Here is a 19,382-nt window from a genome sequence, read left to right on the forward strand (position 1 = left end):
GCTCCCTCACTCCCTGGCAAATACCCTTTGACACCAGTGAGAGTGCCTGCTGGAGAACTGGTTTGGGCTTGTGCGTTTCTCTACAGGATCACAACCAAAAGTCAGAGAAGGATCACAGCACAGTGGCCACAAAAGCTCCAGCAGGAGTATGAATACCAAAACAGTACTTTCGTGCACTATATGAAACACCATGGACCACATTATTCCCAGTGTAAAAGCACAGACTCAGATCAAGAACCGAACAGCACATAACAACAATGGTTTAAAGAACTTGAGATTCTCAGGAGAAACCTATAGGATTAAGGTGGTTAAATACCCTAACAAATAAAATGAAACTGTACACAGACAACATGAATATATAATTTATCTAGCTGTTTGCCATTTATTCCAGAAAAAGGAAAAAAAAAATCACATAGATCTGTTTGCTTGCTCGTAGAAAGCAACTGGAAGAATTATTTGTGATCAAAGGTAATTTTCCCATCAACAGCCACATATTTTGTGTTCTCCAATGCATTTCTGTTTTTCAGATGTGCCTGCTAATCCTTGTCAATGCTTTTAAGAGGCTAAACCATGATATAGTATCACTATATTCACTAAAACTTGATTTTACACTAATATTGTAGTTCTAAGCCACTAGGGCCACATTGTTGAAGGGAACTTGGCTTGGCTGCTCATTTTTGCACCTGTAAATCATTTATGCCACCCACAAAATATAATTTATGCAAACAAATGGCATCTAGCTAGCTCATTTGCAAGTGAAAATATCATTTGCGCACACCAGTTGTGTGCTATATTTATATAGGCAGCATCTACGGTGTGTGTATACAACAGTAGTGGCAAGCCCAGATTTAGAGGCTGTAGTTGGAGAGTATATCCCTACTTCACATGTTTGTAATCCTGGCAGCCATCACTCTGAAATTTCTTGGAGCATTATAAACTTTTTTAGTACAAATTCTGCTGTCAGCTATGGGTGTCGGCTCCTCCTAACAAAGTCAATGTCAGCCCAGTGTATTTCTGAATCCCAGAAGATAATTTTCCTGCTTAGACCTTGAGCTCATTTCCACTATCTTTGAATTCCCAGCAAACTCCCAGTGAGTTCAGCAATAACAGGAATTGGCCCATTATTCTTTCATTTGAAGAATGTGTCTTTACAAGGCCGGTGCACAGCTGAGTGAACAGATACTCATGCCTTTGCTTGTGCTGCATCAAAATATGCTCTTGATTATGCCTTCCTCAGAACGAGGCTCCTTGTATATGTATGGAACAGATGGCCAGTGGGATTCTAACTAGGAAAGTGATGCTGATCAGGAAGGAACTGAGAGCAGCATGGTGGGGTTGGCCCTCAGTCAGACTCTGGAACTTGCTTCTCCTCCCCCGAGTCCCCCCACTTTTTTTTTTGGGAGGGAGGGGGTCTGTGGATCTGTGGGGATAAAAGACAACACACCCTTTGCCTTCCCAAATCCCAGTCCCAAGAGGGGACCTCGCTGGAAACTCTGGAAAGCACCATTGGCAAATATCTGGCACTTTTTTCTTAAAGTTCGAGCTCCTGGAATCACGTCAATCTCAGCTTTCATCAAAAAGGTAAAGAAAACCTCAAAAATGGGACCCAAGTGCAAGCTAATGCTAACAGAAAAACAAAACCAAAAAAGTAGTATTTTTGAAAATCTCACAATTATTAGGAACCTGACTTATGATTTTTGAATATTTTGGCATGGGGTTGGCAGCACCGGCAAGAATAACTTCCCTGAAACTAAATTCTCAGCCTTCCCTGGGCTCTCTTTCACCACGTCACAGATTGCTCCCCAGGACAGAGATGACTACAAGTCGGTTTTAACGTATCTATCCTACCCTTTTTAGTTCACTTTTCTTGCTTAAAACTAAGCTTTTTGAGTCACAGACCCTTTTTCAGATGTACAGTGCCTAGCACAACGGCACTGATATCTCAGTTTGGACTTCAGGGCACCAGTGTCATACACACATTACATAGGAAAAGCGAGTTAGAAGCCTCTGGAAAGGAAATTTCTAATGAAAATGCTAGATAGTCCTCAGTGTAACAGCACCAACAGTGCTATTATCACCACGGTTAATTAACAGATCACTTTTGCCCCCTTTGGCTTAACATATGTCATTCAGTTTGGCTTGCAAAAATATTATTATGAGCCTCCTCATCCTACAGAGACATGCACTGTAGTTCTGAACTAGAGTTGTGTGAGTTTGGAAGCTTCTCTCTCTTGCCAAGAAAACCTGGTCCAATAAAAGTTATTAGCTTGCCCACTCCATCTCTATAATAGTGAGACTTAATTGAGTTTGATGGCTGAAACGCAAACACCTAAATTTACAAGTCTTTTCTCATGCAGAAAACAGCAAAGTGGGCATTTGGTTACTTTCACGTTTGCTGTGGCTAGTTCAGGGACTCCTTGCTGTCTGTAGTCCCAGCAAGAAGTGGTCAGCTTGACAGCAACATGTGAAGCAGAAATCAAGTCCTTCTAACCTAAGAGCATTAACCTCATACTGGAACTAAGTGCACCAAAGCTGTATGTTGCATCAGCTATTAATATTCACAACACGAACCACTTCCTTCCAGCTTTTCAGGACTTGTCATTATTAGAGATAGACAAAACTCATCTCTGTATTGTCTCCTTCCTTCAGATCTGACCGTAGTTTCCAGAAGCAGAAAGATGATGTCAATCTGCGATATTCACAAGTGTAATCCCTGTTTACTTGGGGTGGCACCCTGTCCCCTTCTAGCAGAGGCCCAGGCCACTCCCGGGCCATTGCTACATGGGCCACTTTCTCCGAAAGTGGCATGGTAATACACAGCCTGAAATATGGTAATGAGGCATGGATGCAAATTCCCTGTGCCTCATTAGCATACGGTCACGTGATTTGGAGTCCAGAAGACCATTCTTCCGGACTCCAAAACCCTGTTTAGAAGCGCGGCCCCTGGGCTTCTTCTGGAAGGAAGTCCTTCTTCCAGAGGCCCCTTCTTCCCAAAAATTTTCAGCAAGAAGGGGCGTCCGGAAGAAGGACTTCCTTCCGGAAGATCCCCCAGGGCTGCACTTCTACACGGCGTTTTGGAGTTCAGAAGAACGGTCTTCCGGACTCCAAATCACGTGACCGTATGCTAATGAGGCACAGGGAATTTGCATCCACACCTCATTAGCATATTTCGGGCCATGTATTACCATGCCACTTTCGGAGAAAGTGGCCTGTGTAGAAACGGCCCTGGAGATTACTGACCATGTGATAGCCTTGGCTAAGAGATGATTCTTTTAGCTCATGCAGTAGAAGTTCGTGGACTAAGCTTCAAACATCCCCAGGTTTGATCCTTGTGGCTGAAGCCCCTGTATGGGTCAGAATTACACATAAAATGGTTACTTCCTAGACTTAAAACCACCAATAGCACACATACCAAACAGGCTGTATTATCGAAAGAGTATATACCATGAAAGTAATGTCAGAGCATTTAAAACATTACATATATTGAACATTAGTAAATGGATGGAAAGAATACATTATGCCTGAAGAACAGGACTAATAATTAGGGCCAAAGATCCAGTGGGACATAGCTGAGATGCACTGAATGTAGACAAGCACCAATGGAGTTAGTCTATTTGGTGCTTCTTTCACCAATGAATCACACCATTCCACAGCTGTCATATGTAGTAAGAGAAACGCACATACAGCTGCTATAGATGGGCTTTATATTAAGATGTGGAAAGAAATGACATCTTTAGAAAGCGGTTGATGTGGCTATCATGCTTTACTTTCTGACTTCTCCAGCTGATAGAAGATCTTCATACAGTTTACCAGAAGTCTTACTGCAGAAACATGTAGCATCTTTCTGAGAGAGCAAAGCACAAGTGTTCATTGTGACAACCCTCAACAAAGTGCTGACTGCTAAAATGTCAATTGCTCCAGAGTGTTCTTCACTGAAATCAAAGGAGAACGTGCAAGTTCCTGCTTCCACGCAGGCACGCTTTGTTTGGAGTGGGTAGCACAGGAGATGAGGAGGGACCATTGGTCACAGTGATAAAGAAGCTATTAGTGTTAAGTGCTACAAAGCCAAAATCCAGACTCAAACACGAAATTTTCAGAAGTGCACTCAAAAAAGTAGTCAGTAAATGACACAATGCCCATCCTGGATTCTTCACTCTCATGTTTCAAATATTTTAAAACAAAGAACAAAATCCTTGCACTGCAACAAACTGGATCTAAAGCATCTCAACAGCGATATAAAAGAAGTACGAATATGTGCCAAAACCCCTCCTACTTCTGGACTAAGGCCAACCTACCTCCCCTCTTCCACAGATTATTCCTGCCAGAATCAGGAATACTTTGTGCTTATGGCACACGCAATCCATTGTTTAGTCTGATCTACTTGACGCCGTGTCCTGGAGTGCCCTACGATGGGTCTAGATTCTAAGTAAGTTTGAAGGAATGCCAGACTGAGGGCACAACCATTCTGCCCCATGTTCTGCTTTGGCCCACTTCTCTTCTGGAACATGCACCTAGACAACAGCAAAATGCGAAAGAGAAGGGCAAAAGATGCACCATTCTAAAGATGCTGACATGTAGAATCAGCTCTCCCAGGAAGAGACAAACAAAACGCTCAAATCTGTCAGTCGCAATTGCAGAAATCTGCTTAGATATGAGCAGGTATAAAAAAGAAATGGAGTTAGCACCAGCTTTTTACTTTATTCTATAGCTTGCACTGGTCCTCATCTAACTCCCATTAAAGTCAATGGGAGTTCCTCCATTGACTTGAATGGGAGTTGTATCAGATCTACTGTTGTATATTAAGATTTCAAGCCTTTTCACTACTGTAGTAAACAAAATAAATGGTTCATTAAAACTGACACTGCCGTAAATCCTGCTGTGCTCTGGAGACACTAATACAGTCATCATTCACAATACAGAAGAAAATATCAGGCTTATGCAAACTTTAGATTCTGAGCAAACAAGTATCTCATATGCCATTTCAGAAAAACTGGAACTGATTTAAATATCAAAACCATATATTATCAGCACTGATATGGAAATAAACATAATGCTAGTGCATCAGATCCTCCAATGATAATGTAAAACCAGAACAATCAAGGATTGAGTTCTGCGAGAAATCCGAGGAACAATTTCACACTGATGATGGAAAAATCCTGACATAAACAAATGCTAGCTATTTATGATTAGTTACATTAAGTCAGAAAATGACATATAGTCTACCAAACCAACCAGCAACTAGCAAAGATAGCAGACAGTGACACTGGGCCAATGAAGCAGAGCAGAAGACGTGAGAGGAGGGACAGTGGAGAGAAACAAAAATATCATGTGTGGCTGTCAGTGTTGCTTACAGAGATCTTACCTTGTCATCGGAGTGGCAGTGCTGGGAACACATACATTGCAAGAGGCAGTGAACTGAATTTAATCCTTGATGATAAATTGTATAAAATTGATAAAGAGCAAAATGGTAGTTGTAGTCTAGAGCCTAAAGGCTGGCAAGATGTCTGAAATATGGTGAAAACAAGCCCCAATGCATAAAATCGTATATTTATATCTTAATAGATTCCCAGGATCTGTCATCTTCACTGGAAGTATGAGTAAGACCTAAGAAAGCTCATCTTACTTTTATTATCATCATTCAGTGCAAAGAAGGAAGAGGGTATCACAACTATAAAAAACCATTGTTGCCTACATTTAGATGGCAAAAAAGACATTTTAAGCTGTATCAGCCTCTGTCATTCCCAAAGAACAATGCATCCTGTTCTGTTTTTGGAAAGCCACCCACAATGGGTTCTTTAATGATGACTAGGAATACACTAACAAGGTATTCATTATATAGACACATTACAAATACATAAAAGAATCCTACAGGAAAACGCTATGGCTGGGTCTACACTTGCCCCCAACTTCGAAGGGGGCATGTTAATCAGGGCAACAGGAGATTACTAATGACAGTGCTGCAGTGAATATGCCACACTTCATTAGGGAACCTCCCCCCCTTCCCCTGAGGCAACTCTGAAGTGTCAAACTTTGAAGTGCCAGCATGCATGTCACTGTGGGCACTTCGAAGTGCCTGTGCTGCTTCAAAGCGCCTTTACTCCCCAAAATTTTGAGGCGTAAAGGCACTTCAACGTGCCCACAGCTACACGCATGCCAGCACTTTGACACTTCGAAACTGTCATGGGTGGGGGGGGGGAATTTACCACATAAGGTTCTGCATATTCACCGTAGAACTTCATTAGTAATCTCTCATCATCACCCTGATTAACATGCCCCCTTTGAAGTTGGGGGCAAGTGTAGACAAGCCCTACAACTTCTTGTGGAAAATTTAATGAAGCTGATGTTCACATCACAGCAGAATGTTGTTAGGTCAAATGGTTCAGTGTTCCTCAAACTTTTTGATACCTAGAACTGGCTTGCTGGCTTCCTAAAGTGTTTCAGGGAGGTCTCAGGGATTGGCATTCGCCCACAGACCAATCATAGAGAAATACTGATACAGTTCACATCCAGACCACCCAAAAACAAAGTTCAAATAAGATAGTCTGAGTGATGTGCTATTCCTGTTCTGACTACATTTGTATTTGGGCAAGCTCTGGAAAGTGTATCTGAGCAGAGAGGTAGAGACACAGAGATATTGTCATGTGATACTTTCAAGTAATTAAGGTTGTTAGGCGTTTTTATGGACAGCCTGTCAGAGAGTAAATGAAAATCAATTCTTCTAGAAACAGGCACCCCTCATACTCAGAAAATATCCCATTACACAGAGAAGCATCTAACTTTAATAAAGATTGTGCTCATCTCTCAATTTTGCAGCAAGAAGAGACACTACTCATGTACATCACTATGTGATAAGGGTATTCCGTATTTCAAAGTTTGGAGTCATTGCTTGTTGGCCCATAGCACAAAACGTGTATTATGAGTTACAGCTCCTGGACCACTATCTGTTCAGCATCTGGGGTATTTTTGTTTATAATGCTGAAAAGATTTGCTTTGCCCAAATACAAAAGATGGACTCCCAGAAACATAATTATTTATGGGGCTATCAGCTATGAAAAGTACATGATTATATGTCTTTCTGGGGAACGGAGACCTGTGTCTGGGCAGGGTAATAACAAGAAATAGCTATTACGAATATATACGTTTAAAGGAAAGGTAACAACAGATATAGATCTTACAAACAAGAAATGCCACTGCAACCAGGAAGTGACCTTGATGTTCTCAAAAATCTATGAAGAGTATGTCTTAAATCTCTCAAAGTATTTTGAACTTGAAGCTATAAATGCTGTAAACAGCTGACTACAGCCTGAAGATGATTTTTTCTGAGGCTAATTTTGGAAAATATAAACCTTAGCAAAGTTCTTGCAATCACAGAAATGTGCTAGAAGTACAGATGTTGAAATGACCAGCACACCATGTGCTTCTCAAGGTTATTTTAAACTGCTTCCTCTTCCCCTTTTCTTAAGGCATCATTAAGCTTTTAAGTTCTGTAACAATCACTGACTTTATACAAGCAGGACTAGCAGAATGAATCACATATTTCACAGCATGTATTGTATGAACAGATGCTACTCATTACAGATATGGAAATAATAAATATGCAGATGTACAAGCAACACAAAAATTAAAGACACTTTTCTAAATGTTTATTTTTTTCTGTGCTCTTCTATCCTTACTCCACGATGCTTTCTTGTTCTTCTGCTTACAATAGCCTACTGTGATAGGCAAGTCCTTCTTGTTAAAACACCCTCCTAAAGATATACTCTGTTTTGAGTCATCAGGCTGACATTCTTCTGGTTTATTGGAAGAAAAAAAATATTTTTTCTTTCAAGTTATTGGTTAAGGAAACAGTTAATAAAAACTCTGTAGGTTAAAATAAAATTTACCTTCTTACAGAGAGGATTAAGCTGCTCACAAATTAGTGCTGTAGGTCAAAAAGGCTAAGTCTGCACAGCATCCTAAATGCAAAATAAGATATGTAATCTGCAAATTACACAAATACGCAAATTATGTATCTTATTTTGAGTTTATTTCAAATTAAGCTATTTCAGCAGTTGGAGCTGTCTAACGTCAAATTAATGCACTATTTCAAAGAATCCTTTATTTCTCCTGCAACGAGGAATACAGAGATGGCAAAATAGCACACCCATTATTTCGAAAAATATTTTAAAGACGCGCTGCCATGCAGACACAGCCTAAGAAGACAAATATATTTCCGTTTTCTAACACTTACAGACATCATTTATAATATTAAATTATTGTAACAATCAACAGGAATAGTTGAACATACTATTTGCTATAAATGTAGATCACAATTTAACCACAGAAATTTGAATCTAAATTAAACTTTGCAAGAGTTTGAAGCTAAACAATATTCTCTAATGCCCATGAAGTGAAAACTAGTGAAAGCTAAATATGCAAATAAATCAATTAAATTGATGATAAAAAAAGCCAGGAATTACATGCATCACCTGATGACTCAATCATTTCACTCTTTAACTAGTTTAAGAACACAGAGAGGGCCCGATTCTTCCCTCAGAGACTCAATTCATCTCTAAGGCTTGGTCTATACTAGGGAAATAAGTTAATTTCAGATACGTAATTCTAGCTACAACATTTGCGTAGCTAGAATCGACATACCTGAATTGACTTGCTTCCCTAGTGCAGTCTGAGCCTCTTTAGTTTCATGTCAAACTCCCTTACTCATCGCAATAGCGTGGAGTAAAGAGGTCAACAGCCAGGCCCAGAGAGGTTAATTTTGCCACATGTTCACCAGACATGCAAAATCAAACTCCAGAAGGTTGACCAGTAAGTACAGATGTGCTCTGATTCTTCGATGGAGTCTCTCCAGATTTACAACTGTGCATGTGACAGAAAAGTCAGTCCTGCTGTTGCAATGATGAGTAAATCATCTGCTTCCCAAAAATGATTTTCTATTTCTTTCTTCAGACATGTGCCCTCCTACCTCCTCTAAATGTATCTTAATACCAACTTCTTATTTCATACTATTTCCTCCACCCTCAGCTCTTCCAGAAACAAACCCAAAGGGCTCCTTGAAGGGCCTAAGTCAACAAACATATGTTTTCTTTTTCCATCCAGAAAAACCCTTAAGCATAAGCTGACCTCTAAGCCACTGGATTCAATGTGATTTAGGCATATGCTATATGCTTTATATGTTTAAGCATACATAGATAAAATACTTACTTGTTTACTGGTCAGAGCAGGAGACTGGAAGCTAGAACTACTGGATTCTAACTTGGTTTTGTATGAGACTGCTCAAATCAGTTAACATTTCTTTTCCCCAATCTCTTTTGTGAGGCTTATTTAGTTACGGCAGAGAACTGTGGTCCATACTCAGATTTACTTATTTTTTCTCAGGTAAATTCTCTTAAGCTTTAAGGGGAGTGTAACTGACTAAAGTCAGAGTAAGGATTTGAGGATATGACCATTATAAAGCTTGCAAAGTGCTTTGAAATTCCTGAGGTAAAGATTCTGTGATATAAGATGCTATTTTGGAGTAGAGCCAGAAAAATACTACTTTGAAAAAATGTGTCAAAAAAGTTGCAAAGGTTGTTTTCTTTTGTAGGACAAAGAATTATCTAATTTTTTTTGAAAATTTTGATAATATTGCATCATATTTTAAAATAAAAATGGCTATTGAAATACTGGACATCAGGTTTTTGGTTAATGGAAAGTTTCTCTACGCCTTTTCAAAACAATGATGATGAAAAACCAAAACACATCTCATTTCAAAAAGAGGCAATTTTTGATAAAAAAAATGTTTTATTCCTAACATTTCAGCAAGTTTCATCTTGGCCAGAATTTTTTATCAATTCTTTTTTGGGATTTGCTCTACGGAAGACACCTCACCGAACCTCTCCCTTCTTCACTTCATCCAGCTATACCACTTTTACTAATTTACCTCACAAGGATATTTGGAAGCTTTGTTCATGGGCGTATAGTGTTAAGACTGAGCCCTTGAAGGAAAGTGACATTAAAACAGAACTACTGACCTAGGCTACCAGAACAGCAAATAAAATGTGCTGTCATTCAACAAGCCACCAATATCATATGACTTAACATTAGCCCTCCTCTGTATTCCTCTTCACAAAACAGTGAACAGATAGCAGGATTCTGTCTAGATAAGATTAAAGACACAGTTATAGAAAAGGAGCTTTGCTCCCATTTTTACAGTGTTCATACTGGTGTAATAAATGAACATGAAGACACGTAAGATGAGGAATGTGATTAGTTTGGTTTTATAAGCTAAGGGTGGGACATAATTAAAGCATAGCTGAGCATGTAATGCCCTGCACAGATCCTAATAATGCTGCCAAAATTGTTTAAAATATTCCTCACCATTATTTTTGAGAGAAACCATCAACTCTGCCACCTCTAGTGCATTTTATGGAACCCTGCCTACATCAAAGGAAAACCTTGAAGATTATTAGATGAGGATGAATGTAGCAGCTGAGCTGAAGAAGCAAATGATCACTGGTAGAGGAATGGCATAGGAATGACAGACACTAATGTAGAAAACTGTAAAAATATACAATTCTGTCCAGGACTTCATCTGTCAAGTGCTTCTTAAATGTTAAGCTCATTTGCAAATTGACTTTCATATGGGAGAAAGAGATGAAGCATGAACTTTTAAGACATTATGACAACATATTTTCTGTTAGCTTTAGGGGTGCTTCAACTTGACAGAAAAGGGCTGCAGAGTCTCAGGCACTGATTTTCACAAAGGCAAGGATTAACACACCCTTTATAGCACAGGGAATCTCTAAGTGAAGGTTTCTTGTCTTACTGCCAACCAGATAAAGAAAACTCAAAGTTCTACACTGTGAATTGCTCTCAGAAACAGGCAGGTATGTAAGCAAGTTAATACAAGCATCATGTGCACAATCACCATGTGAAACAGGTGACTATTCACACTTAGCTCCACGAACAGAGTCTAATGATTTGCATTTAGATGCTCCTGGCTAGGATTCAGGAACTTGCGTGTTACAGTGCCAGTTTTTCTCCCACTTCCTTGGAGGAAAAGTTACGGGCTTATAAGGATGTTGTGAGAATTAATCAGTTAAGGTTAGTTCCTGGTCCCATTGATGCCAAAAGGTTTTGCAACTGAGTCCCAAAAGTCTACACTGTCTTGAAGTAAATAGTGCTACATACACTTTGGCTATGGTTACACCAGCAAGTTTTGCCAACAAAACCCCAGTTCCCATATGAAGTAAAAAGGTACAACTGAAGCTTAACGTGAGAGAAAAAAGTTGGCTGAGGTAATCTCTTTTATTGGACGAGCATCTGTCCAAGCTTGCATTCGCCATCCAATAAAAGATATTACCTCACCCACCTTGTTTCTCAAATGCAATATTACACATGCTAATGGGTAGGAAGAGCTCTGCTCATATGCTATCTTTGAAAGAGAGAAGTTGAGGAAAGCAGAGAGGTCCTGGCCCCAACCCTACAAATGAGAGGGCATACAGCTAGGAAAGAACAGAACTTGGGTATACAGAGCACCTGCCATACCCAAGGTGTTCACTTTGTAAAGGTATATGTTAGATACTGATACTGCAGTGGTTCTACAGGCAAACACAGAAGTCCTTACGATTTCAGAAACAGCCTTAGACATTGGAACTGGTCTCTTTTGAGAGAGGGAAGTCTAGCTGACACCTACATTATCCCACACTCCTTCTGGGGGTGAGGGATAGTACCATGCTGCCTTTAATTTCCACCAGGAGAGCCACTAGGGACATAGGTTTAATAGCGTTACAAAGGATAGCATTGCCATCAATGTGCAAAACCCTGTTCTGTAGTGTCAGTGTTGAGCAGAAGCCTAAATTTCTCTCAGAACTAACATCTGCTTAACAAAAAATCAGCTCAACCAGTCTTTTATTCTGGGGCAAGTATCTTTTGTCTACTTTCCTGATGTAACAACGCCCTATGGTAATAAAATGCTCCTCTGTGGGCAAAATTAACCTCTGCCCCCTTTAGTAAAAATGTTCCTAGCTTTCTTGGAGCCCTATCACACAAAACTCTCAGCAAAAACATAAATGCATGACCATATATTGTGCAACTAAGTCATAAGAAATCTTACTATGAAAGACAGCCTTGAATTTCTCCTCTGCATCACCATAGTTGTTTAATGTTAATAAAACTAATTCTCAGTATGGGAAAATGTAGGTTCATTTGTTGTGTTTTCACCATGGAACTGAATAATATACAGTTTAAGTCCTTGAAAACACACACACAGAGCTAGCACACTAAATATTAACTGACTACTTTGTTATACAGTCCTTAGGAAAAAAAAAACAATTTTTGTTTCCCATAAAAGTGCTCAGACTGTTCCAGTGTAACTTCTCCAGAGTTCTCAACATCTGATTTCTAACCCTCCTGGGGATCCCATAAAGATCACTGAGGTCTTATGATATTACTCTCTCTCTCTCTCTCTCTCTCTCTCTGTCACCCTGATTCCCTGTCTCCAGTATTTTTCTAGTATTTTGTTAAAGTGGATTTTCCTCACTCTCTTTAACTGTTACTCATCCATGGCTTAGCTTGCAGAAACAGACAAGTTATGTAGCCAATTCCCATGAGACAAAGGAGAACCAGCACTAAATGGATGGATAGAGATGTCATGGTAAGGATGACAATTCCTAACCTAGTGCCAGCACTTGAGTACTCCAGTCAAACAGCATTTTCTCACAGTATGCTGGAAAGAAAACAGGCAGCTGGCTGTAAACAGGAAAAAGAAAAATCAGCAAACAAAATGCCCCTGGCAGTTCTGTTACATGTGGGACAGTTACTCTAATTTATTACCTATAAATATAGTAAAATTTAGACAAGCAACACATTCAGACAGGAAGTTTTCCTCAGAGAGCCAGAGAGCAAGAAAAGGCCCTGGAATACATTCTGGAGCTGCTTTCTTTAAGGGAAAGTAACCTCTTCTCACTCCACAATGTAAACCAAAGCTAAGGAGCAGTTTCCATAAAGTTTCGTGATCCTTCTGTCCCAGGATGTTTTAGAGATGGGTTTTGGGTAGATTACACTTCAAGAGCTGCTGGAATCAAACTTAAGTCTCTCATAAATAAAACTAGCAAGAACATCAAATACAACATTAATGAAGTACAGCATATTTTTTTCTCATGTACAATTGCCAAACAATACTGGGACTATTGTGAAACTGATTTTATAGTGCAGAGAAGAGGCAGAGAATGGCACAAAATGCCATCTTATCCAGTAAGAGGCAGATGGACTCTTTAAATCCTAATTCACGTTCTCGTTCATTTTTGTTAAACTTACTCCTTCTGAAAATGGGTTAGATGAATTTAAGACCCCCTGACACAGGGATTAATTCTTCTCATCTCTATAATATAGTACACTCTCTTTTATCTCGTATTCTTTCAACTGGAACTCTCTGTAACCAGTACAAACCCAATGCTGCTTCCCATTTTGACAGCAGATCTGAGCGCATGAGCAACACCCCGCCCCATGGGGGCCAGACTGCTCAGCACTTGCCCTGCCTCCCTCCAAGCTCCCAAAGGGGCTCCCAGCCCCAGGATTGCCAGGGTTCCCCAACCCTAATGAGGTCCTGGGAATGGAGCTCCTGGCAGGGCTCCATCCCATGTTGGCTCCCAGACCAGGAGTTCTCCTGGCCCAAGGGCTGCCAGAGTTCTCTGGCCCCAGCTGGATCCTCTGGGCTAGAGCTGCCAGGTCTCAGCCCTGGTGTTGCCGACAGAGCTCTACTCCCCAGCAGAGTTCTCCCAGCCTTGGCATTGCTGGGGTTCCCCCAGTGCTGGCTGGGTCCCCGGGGCTGGAGCTGGCAGTAGAGCTTTGTGCCCCTGCCAGCTCTCAGACCTGAGGTTGCTGTGGCTCCTTGGCTAGCTCCCAGCCTCAGGGCTGCCAGCAGAGCTGCATGCCTGCCAGCATTCCCTCGGTGCCAGCTAGCTCCCCAGGGCTGAAGCTGCCGGTGGGCCTTTGCACACCCTCCAGCTCCCAGCCATGGGGCCAGTAGAGTCCCCCCACCAACCAGTTGGGGTTCCAGTGGCTGGGGCTGCTGGCAGAGCTGGTGGTCTCCCTGCCCCTGCTAGGGATCCCAATGTTGCTCTCTATTATCCAGCATTTTTGTCACCTGGCACCCTCCCAGTCTGGGGTTGCTGGATACAAAAGTGTTTACAGTAGCATGAAGCAAATGAGCAAAATCCAACATTCAGATGAATTCCTAAAGAAACCCACCATCCCAAAGGACTGAAATACAAATAGCTCCTTTCTTACTATCACGTAACTTCCAGGTTGTGGACTGCAAGTGACCCAATGGGCACATGAAGTGCAACAGAATAAATAAATAAATAAATATACTTATCTCATAGAACTGGAGAGGTCATTGAGTCCAGTCCCCTGCATTCACAGCAGGACCTATCACCATCCCTGACAGATTTTTTTATGCTCTCTTTGCCCTAGACTCCTAAAATGCAACCCCCCCTCCAAAAAAAAATTGAGCTCATAACCCTGGGTTTACAATGCCAATGCTCTAACCACTGAGCTAGCCTTTAGTTGGCTACATTCAACAACCAGATTCTGGCCAAAGTTACTGAGAGTGACAACTGTGCAAGAAGCAGACTCCATTAAAAGTGGAAACTGATGAGAAGTAAGGAAAATATTGATGGTTCTGTTAATTCCAACAATTATTCCCTCACTGCACAGAGATTTCTGTGTGCCCTCAGCCTTGTCTCTCATTTATTTACTTAATTTTCACAAGACTTTGTCAAAATTAAATTAAGACAATGAAATTTAGCATATACCACATTCACCTGCTTAAATGTACCACCCCACAACTTGGAATACATGTGATTAAAGCAACTGTTTGAACCATACTCTTCTGCCCTATAACAAACATATCCAAGTCAGAGAACCCTATTTCTTCATCAGTTCTAAACTATATCTTCCTGTTTGGTTTACATTCCTCTTTGGGTGAATGAGACTGACAGGGGTGTTTTTTCCCTCCTTTAAGGGTACATAACGTTCAGGCTTGGTACCCCCTCAGGCTTCTCATTTGCAACAGTTTGGATTTAGTACCCCAACAGGGATGTGTTTCAGAAATGATCATTTATTGCTTTAATTATTGTGCACAAGACAAATAAGCCATTGAGCTGAGTCTGGAACTCTAAGCACATCAAGCCCTCTGTTAACATGGGGAAACAGCCTAGATACAAGAACCAATATTGCAAGTGATTTCAGGTGCAATCACCAGACAAGAACAATTTTTATCAGACAGGCTTTTTTTTTTTTAAAAAAAAAAAAAACAGAAACAAATTACGCCTCAGTCAGACTGCCTGACCCTAGCCAGAACCACCATGTTACTCAGACCATTTTCAAAATGGGTTACTGAAAACTGTTGCAGATCACTAGCATGGTCCCTGCACAGTCAAAGCCTAAAGACCAAATTGTGTTCTCCCTTACGTCAGAACAAACCTAAAAACAAATTTGTTGAAATTCCTGATGTTCCTCTTGACCTGCACTGGTGTAAACAAGAGGAAGAATTTGGTCTAAAATGTACTGCTCACTGTACTGACTTTCTTACAATGTGAGTTTCAGACTGCACTTCAGGTTTCTTTTGAAGCTAGTTTATGGCATGGAGGGAAAATTGGAACTGATCTTGCTTGACAGGTTGAATCTGTCTTCCTTTTCTATTTCATATGTGATGAAAGAATCACAATAAAACTGTGGCAGAATTCTAACATATATTTAAAGAAGCCACACAAATATTTTTATGTCTATGTATTTTTAATTAGAGCTCTACTTATAAGTCTATCATTAAATATTTTACTCGTCAATGACATTTGTAATATGACTGGCTAAAAAAATTGAAAGCATGAAATGCCAAGATCATCAGTGACAACTAATTCTTGACCCAGAACAAACTGGGAAACAGAGCAAGAAATACATATCAGAATCAGACAAACAGAAAAATAGTTGGACATTAAAATCTCTCTTCAATTATTATTAATTTAATTATTATTTCATTAATATTCCTCTAATCATAACATCCAGCCAGCTCCATTACTACAGAACAACTTGATCAGACAGACTATAGTATAAGTAAATAAATAACAACAGGCAAACTGAATGGGCTATAAGAGTCGTTCAAAACTAGCTGCAAGAGAAATGCAAAAAAGCAACAAAAAGTTCTGTTAAAATTTGTAGGAGAGAGTAAAAGTAACTTTTGACTTATTTGTGACCTACAACGATAATAGAGAGATGATTACAAAGGTTCACAGGCTGATTTCGTAAGCAAGAAGTGTTACCAGGTGACTTGCCAAACTAGCTGCTAATCCATTGTTTCTCAAACTTTTTGGCCTGTGGCCCACCCCATTCAACACAAAATTTTCTGTGGACACCAGCCAACCACCCATAATGACAAAATGCAACTGGATATCTCTAAATGCTTTAAATACTAAATTATTCAAACTAGCCTACTGGAGCATAAAAACAGGTACTCAACTGTAACTTGCAGCAGGAGCACGGGGACTGCAGGGCTTGAGAGCCAGGGCAAGCTTGCTGTTGCAGGAGGTGAGGGGAGGGCAAGTCCTGAGCCCCCAGCCCACTTGCAAGATGGTCATGGACATGCTTTGAGAACCACTGCTCTAATCCCTAACAACTACCTCCCTTCAACAGTACTTCCATACAGAATAATGATGCTGCACTTAGCACTCAGTCAGCACTTTTTGTATTAAAGCCCTTCACAAACATTATCCAGTTCCACCTGTCAACATCCTCATTACGGTCATTTGTCTTATTCACTTCCTTTTACAAGGTGCAAACCATGTCAGAGACATTAAGTGACGTGCCAAAAGCCACAAATGAACTAGTGAAAGAGTGGGACAAAAATTCCAACATTCAGTTCTGTGCCTACCTGACAGAACCACTATTCTTTTTGAATGAGTGGAGATAGCACCTGGTTTCCTTGTACCAATTTTCCATTGTGTCACCGCAATAGACAGGATTGGGGTTATACGCACCGTCAGTGCTCCAAAATGATGAGCCAGTACGCAGCTGGCTTCATGCCCACCCCTCTCCACTCTACCTCCTACCCCCCTGCAGGATTCCAGTAGGCGGGAGCTGCCAGTGGGGCTCTGCATGCCAGCCGGCTCACCACTGAGAGGATTTTGGGGACCCCTGCCCCCCAACCGAGTCCCAGGGGCTGCAGCTACCGGCAGAGTTCCATGCCATGACCGGCTCCCTACCTGAGGGCTGCCAGGGTTCCCCCAGCCCCATCCAGGTTCCCGGGGCTTCAGCTGCCAGAAAGACTCCACACCCCAGCCAGCTGCCAGCCCTGGGGTTGCTGGGGTGCCTCCATGGGTCCCCAGAACTGAAGCTGCCAGTAGGGCCGCACATGCCAGCCTTGGGACTGGCAGTGTCCCCCTGCCACCCGGCCAGGGATCCTGGCTGGGAGGTGCTGGTACAGTGTACCGTGCTGTACTTTCAGAAAAAAAGCACTGCCCACAGTTATCTACAGGCACAAATAATGTCACTGGTCTCACTAACTACCTGACATACTGCAATTATGGAAGCAGATGGGTAAATAACATCACATACACTATGAAGTATTTCTAGACATAAAACCAAGCATGTAAGTATTTGCTCTTGCAAGACAGGATGCAGTACGGGCAAGGTGGAGACTACTCTCAAGATTATGCTCAGAATCTGTAATTACAGCTGCCAGCAACTATACATTGTAGTTCTGTAAGAGTAAGTGTAATTTTACATCAGAATTTTAGGTGGGAGAATTCCCAAAAAGCAAAGCAAGTTGGTTTGCTTGGTTTTTTTTTGGGAGGGGTGTTCTTTGGTTGCCTGTTTTTTGTTTTGTGGGGGATGTATTTTGGACTAACTTCCATCAGAATCGTTGAAAGCAGAATTTTGCTCTCAGGTGGTGTGTTAAAAGTAGTGATGGTAAAACTACCAGCCACTTCAGTGGGAACAAAGTGAGCCTAACATGGAGTACTTTTGAAAACTCCACATGAGGTACTCTAGCTGATATAAATAAGCCATGTCTTAATATTATTTTTCTTAAAATTCTCTAAAATGATTTTAAAATTGAAAAAAAATATTACATGAAATTGCAAGGGAGATTGTTGTGAATCAGATATTTATTTCTGCTAGTGTATAAAGGGTCACAGTTAACTGGGTGAAGGGACAAACCTCCCGAAATAAATATTCTTCCCTCTGTTTTCATGGTTAGAGAGAAGCAAGGTATTATGAGTTAGATCATGGATGGCAAGCAACTGTGCAGCTGCACTGCAACCTTTCTAGCTGCTTTGTCACAGCTTCTTAGGGAAGAATAGGGAAGCTCAGAAACGGGAGTTTTTTGTATTAGAATTTAGTTCAATGTTTGCCAGTTTATCACCTCAGCACAACTAAATGACTGACCTCACACATGCTTTCTTGGTTGGACAACTGAAAAACACACTTACTTGGTTTTTTTCCTATCTCAACAACAATAGTTTAGTTAAAAAAAAATCCACAACATCAGTTTATAATCTAGTTGGTATTCATCAAATTCTAGCAATCTTAAGACAGATCAGAACTGTGAATCAACTATTTTCTCCTCAGTGATGAACCTCAATGTATAAATCTGCAACACCCAGGAAATCTTGCTCTATTTTAGTCAAAGGGAATTTTGCCACACTCTTCAAGAAGGTCAGGATTCCACCCTGAGGTCTGATTTTGCAATGTGAAATTTCACCGATGGCAAGAGTAGTTCTGCAATCAGAGAGCTCTGAAAATGGGGCTATCAAGTAGAAGAGCAACTTAAAAATAAAACTGGGTTTGCTTCGCCAGAGGACATTTAACAGTGATCCTAAGGTGCAAGGAAACATCGTGATTTCAACTGCTGGGGCGATGATCTGAAAGACTCCACCAACAATCTAACAGACCATCACAGCACGAAACAACAAGCAGGGTAAAGGAAAGCAGTTTTCACAGCTTTCTTCACACTACAGATTGAACCTGTCTAGTCTGGCACCCTTGGGACCTGAGCACTGCCGAATGAGAGAATTTGTCAAACCATGGGAGGTCAGTATTGTCTAGCAGCATTACCAAAACTTCCACTGCTTAGTAGGCTCTTAAAAGACATTTAGGGGTAAACTGGTGTAAGGTTAACATTGTCTAGCAGCATTACCAACACTTCCACTGCTTACCAGGCTCTTAGCAGACATTCAGGGGTGAATTACAGCTAAATAACAGCACAGAACACTGAGTGCTAAGACTGGTGGCTATAAACAAACTTTATGGGACCACGGGAAACTTGGGCAAACTCATGACAAGGAGATATCTGTTTTATGTCATTACAACTCAGTGTAGTTTGTGGGATCATTCTCCATGCCTCAGGA

The 19,382-nt window shown here is 40.9% G+C and overlaps 1 protein-coding gene across 4 annotated transcripts in view; it reads right to left on the reverse strand.

Annotated features, from left to right (window-relative positions):
• The window catches only part of FMNL2 (formin like 2), a 273,735-nt gene that overhangs the window by 55,982 nt on the left and 198,371 nt on the right, over positions 1–19,382 (reverse strand). The gene's annotated exons all lie outside the window — the stretch shown is intronic.

Source organism: Carettochelys insculpta, chromosome 8 (genome assembly GCF_033958435.1).
Source record: "Carettochelys insculpta isolate YL-2023 chromosome 8, ASM3395843v1, whole genome shotgun sequence".
Taxonomy (NCBI): Eukaryota; Metazoa; Chordata; order Testudines; family Carettochelyidae; genus Carettochelys; species Carettochelys insculpta.